Consider the following 4,385-nt stretch of genomic DNA (forward strand, 5'->3'; position numbering starts at 1 on the left):
CCCCGGTTCAAAATGAGAAAATGTCCTCTCATATTTCACAGTGGGATGTGAAAGTTGAAATTGATTTGATTCTATAGCATGTACCTATGGCGCATAATTTATAGCAGATTCAACCTACACCAACTCTCTATAAATCTTTATTTTCTTGATTCCAAGAATGGTTCATACTTTGAAACTTTTCTTCTCTCTTTTCATTGTGGTTCATATTGGCAAAGATTGAGAGATTATCAAGAAAAGGACAAAAATGACACGTCTAGCATGATAAAAAGGCATGAACTTTCCAGAGATTCTAGGAAGTTGAGAACTTCTTCTTTTAAAGTTTGCCCCAGTCAATTCTTTTGTCAATAAGAATTCAGGAGAGCAGATATGAACCAGGAACTGATTTTCTCTGCAACCTTTAACTTTTCAGAGAATTATTTATACAATAGATGAATTCAAGTTTGTATTTCTAATAAAACCGGGTAATTTACAAACTATGGCAAGAAATGTCATTTTCAGATAGAAAAAGTGTGTGGCTTGATATTTTTTCTACAAGCTACTTGTCTGCAAAGTAACTTTTCTCACCAATAGTTTTCTTAATAACAGCTTCCAAATTTGGACAAAGTAAGGCATTAAATAAACCTGAGGGCTAAATGCAGAGAGAAATGGCACATACTAATTGAAATGTTAAAGACAGTTGGGCTTTACATGTTTCTGGGGAAGAGACTGTACCACCAATTTTAAATCTCAAAGCTAATAGCTCATCTTAAGGAAAATGGTGCTTTCATGCTGATTTCTGTTAGATCAAAGTTACATGTGTAGGTCCGATCTTGCACCTACTAAAACTCTCACTGACTTCAAGACTAGGCCCAAATGACTTCAGTGTCAGGGTCAAAATTTCTCTATAATGAACCCCAAGAGATTCTATTTCGAGCTGTAGGAAGCCCATCCACCATTGCCAGGTCAAGTGAACATAGGATAACCATTACATTCCCAGGAAAAAATAAAATAAAGGAGTCTGAAAAGAGAGCGAGGCAGTCAAGGAGCAGTTGGAATCAAGTGGGAGAAAGCCTTTTAATAAAAAATAACGTTATTTAAGGACTTTCATGCTATACTTATTTTCTCTATTTTCTGTACCATTTAGCAACTTTGTTTTCTTCTCTAACTTCTATACAGACTCCTCTATATGCCCTTTTATTTCCTTTGTTTGTTAAACTCTCCCCCACAGGTCTGTCTATACTGGTGCTACCTCGGTTCAGGTACAGCCACCCATTACATAGACTCATAGAGCATATAGGTTTTAAGGCCAGAAGTGACTATTGCCATGTTATACAGCATGTAGGGTGACCAGATTACATGAACAAAATATTGGGACACATGGGGGAGCAGATCCAGAGCGCAGTCGAAGCACCAAAAAAAAAAAAAAAAGGCTGAGCCAGAGCTTCACCAAAGCAAAATAAAACAAAAAAAGCAAACCAAAACAAAAAAAATGAGCCAGAATGTTGGGACAAATGGTGTCCCGACCATACATTCATTGGGAAGTGGGACAGACTACTGAATATCAGGACGGTCCCGATTTTATCAGGACATCTGGTCCCCCTATACAGCAGGGTCAGATTAGATGATCTAATGATTTCTTCTGTCCTTAAAATCTTTGAATCCATGCAGTTGTAACCCAGGCTGGCTGAGTGTGGTGCTCTGTTCCCCTCCAGTGGCACCTAGAACACTTAGAGACTGATGAGTCTGCTACAACCTTGGCTTACAATCATGTGGCTTTTAGCTCATGCGGTAGAGACTCATGCATTTAGCTTCAGAGGTCCCAGGTTTGATCCTGCCAGCCACACAAACGGGGTCTGTTGGCATTACACAGTGTCTGTGCAAAGGTGCTTGAGCACCCACTCTGGGCTGTACAGAGGGTCTCTGCACCAAGGCCACACAGGCCAGCACAGAAGGCTGTAACTGGAGAAGTGCCACAGATCAGTGGCCCCAACATCTATCACAGTTGATCTGCAGGGACTGTGGTTACTGTTCCAGGCCAACTGGAATAGCAGCCTCAAGGAGACTGCACAGCACCTCCATTCACTGCCTGTGGGTTGTGGGGTTGGATTCCACTTCCTCGCCCAGAGGTCAGCTACCTTTCAGAAGTGGTGTGCTGATTCTTCATTTATTCACTCTAATTTAAGGTTTTGCGTGCCAGTAATACATTTTAATGTTTTTAGAAGATCTCTTTCTATAAGTCTGTAATATATAACTAACCTATTGTTGTATGTAAAGTACATAAGGTTTTTAAAATGTTTAAAAAGCTTCATTTAAAATTAAATTAAAACGCAGAGCCCCCCAGACCAGTGGCCAGGACCCGGGCGGTGAGAGTGCCACTGAAAATCAGTTCGCGTGTCGCCTTCAGCATACGTGCCGTAGGTTGCCTACCCCTGTCCTAGCCTCTCCAACTCCAGCTATATTGAGGTTGATTATAGGGGCTTTGTACAAGTGAAGTGTTTTTTCCCCCCTGGAATATATTTTTCACCTCTACAAGAAGCAGCTGGAAGACTGACATTGAGGGCTTGTCTACATGAGAATACTCAGGAAAGTTATGACAAATCAGTGGAAGCTGTGAAGTAAATGCATATAATTTAAATAGCATTAAACCCCTCTATGGATGCTCTGATTCAGAAGTAAAATGGCCTTAGTTCACTGTAGCTTAATCCTCCTTAAAGGCCCCTTCTGAAGCTGAATATCCATGCAGAGTTTTAGAGCACTTTAATTTATGCACTTTAAATTCATGCCATGAGTTGATTCAGATGAAGTCTCCTGAGGCCTGATCTACACTACAAACTCTTCTTAGCATACCTATACGAGTATAACTACTCTAGCAAAGCCCCATAGTGGAGACCCTGCTTGTATTGAGGCAAAGTTAAACCACACCCCTGTATTATATAAATTATGCTGGCAGAAGGACACTTTTGCTAGTATAATTGTGTCAGCACTAAGGGTTTTTGCCATCCTAGCTATGTTGGTTAGGGGCGTAATTTTTTCACACTCCTATCCAAAATAGTTGTGGTGGCAAAACTTTGTAATGTAGGCCAGGTCCCCATGTAGACAAGTCCTAAGAAGGAAAAAAGCTGGAAGCAGAAAATACACAAAGGTGCCTGTACAAAGTACTTGAGGAGAGCTTGTCTAGCCTCCTCTCCATCCCAAGGACCAAAGATTTGCAATTCTACATGTCTGGATTTACTGATCTAATGGCTTTGGTGTCAATAAATAATTCTCATTGATATCAAAGATTTTGGCTAAGTTGAAGTGTACTAAATTCAGAGCATCTGGCCTATTATTTACAATAAATGTGTTTCTCTTTATTGCCTGTGCATTTAAGTTTGACATTCTTGGCCTGATGCTAGTTGCTCAGTCAACTGATGCTATTCTCAGGAACACATCCAGCTTCCTTCATAACAAAGTCACCTAGTACATTGAGAGGTGCTGATTTCCTCCACGCTGCCGTGATCAATGGTAGCAGATGATTATACGTTGGGAATCAAATGTAATCCCTATTATGTCTCTACAGATGTTCAGCCACAGAAAAATTGAATGTTTCCACATCCTTTTAATGTTTGAATAATGTAAATATCCATGATTCAAAATGTAGGATTCAGGGGAAATATGGTATCAAAAGTGGTTCTGTGCTGCCAACAATTACCTGAGGCCAGAGACTGTGTTATCGGCAATGACAAAAAGAATTTGGATTATCCAAACATGAAGACTGATCCTTCTCATGCTGAAGTCAATGGAAGTTCTTCCACTGAATTCTTCTGGGAACAGGATTGGACCCATAGTTTGTATAAATTCATGTAATTATATCAAATGTGGGACCATCATCTTTTTCCTTTGGAAAATATGTATCGGATTTATATCAAAAGAAAATATCAAAGAGAACACAGAATATGTTTGGAATGCAAAATAAGATATGTAAGGCAAAATTATTCCATCTGGAAGATCCTTGAGCTAAAACTTCTGGCTTTTGCCTGAGCTTCATGGGGACTCAGAATTTTGCAAATTTTACCAGATATTTTCTTAACTAAAACTTATCTCAATATGTAGATTTCGCTATGGAAGTGAATTGTAGATCAAAACTTATGATTAGTGGTCAACTAGTATTTAGTTCCCACATTTGGGGCTACAGTTAAGTATGTTTTATTTGTCTGAGGTTTCTCATTCTGTCATCCTTCTACAGAACATTTACCAAATGAAGAACAGCATTATCCAAATCAAACTGATCTCGTCTAGAAAAAATAATGCCCATAACAATATATATTGCAAACAAGTCAGAACACATTTCAGATACAGATGTCAATAGGAGTCACACATCTGCGTCTAGGAGGTACAGGTGTAATGTTGTAATCAAACAATATAAA

The sequence above is a fragment of the Chelonoidis abingdonii genome, chromosome 10 (assembly GCF_003597395.2).
Source record: "Chelonoidis abingdonii isolate Lonesome George chromosome 10, CheloAbing_2.0, whole genome shotgun sequence".
NCBI classification, from domain to species: domain Eukaryota; kingdom Metazoa; phylum Chordata; order Testudines; family Testudinidae; genus Chelonoidis; species Chelonoidis abingdonii.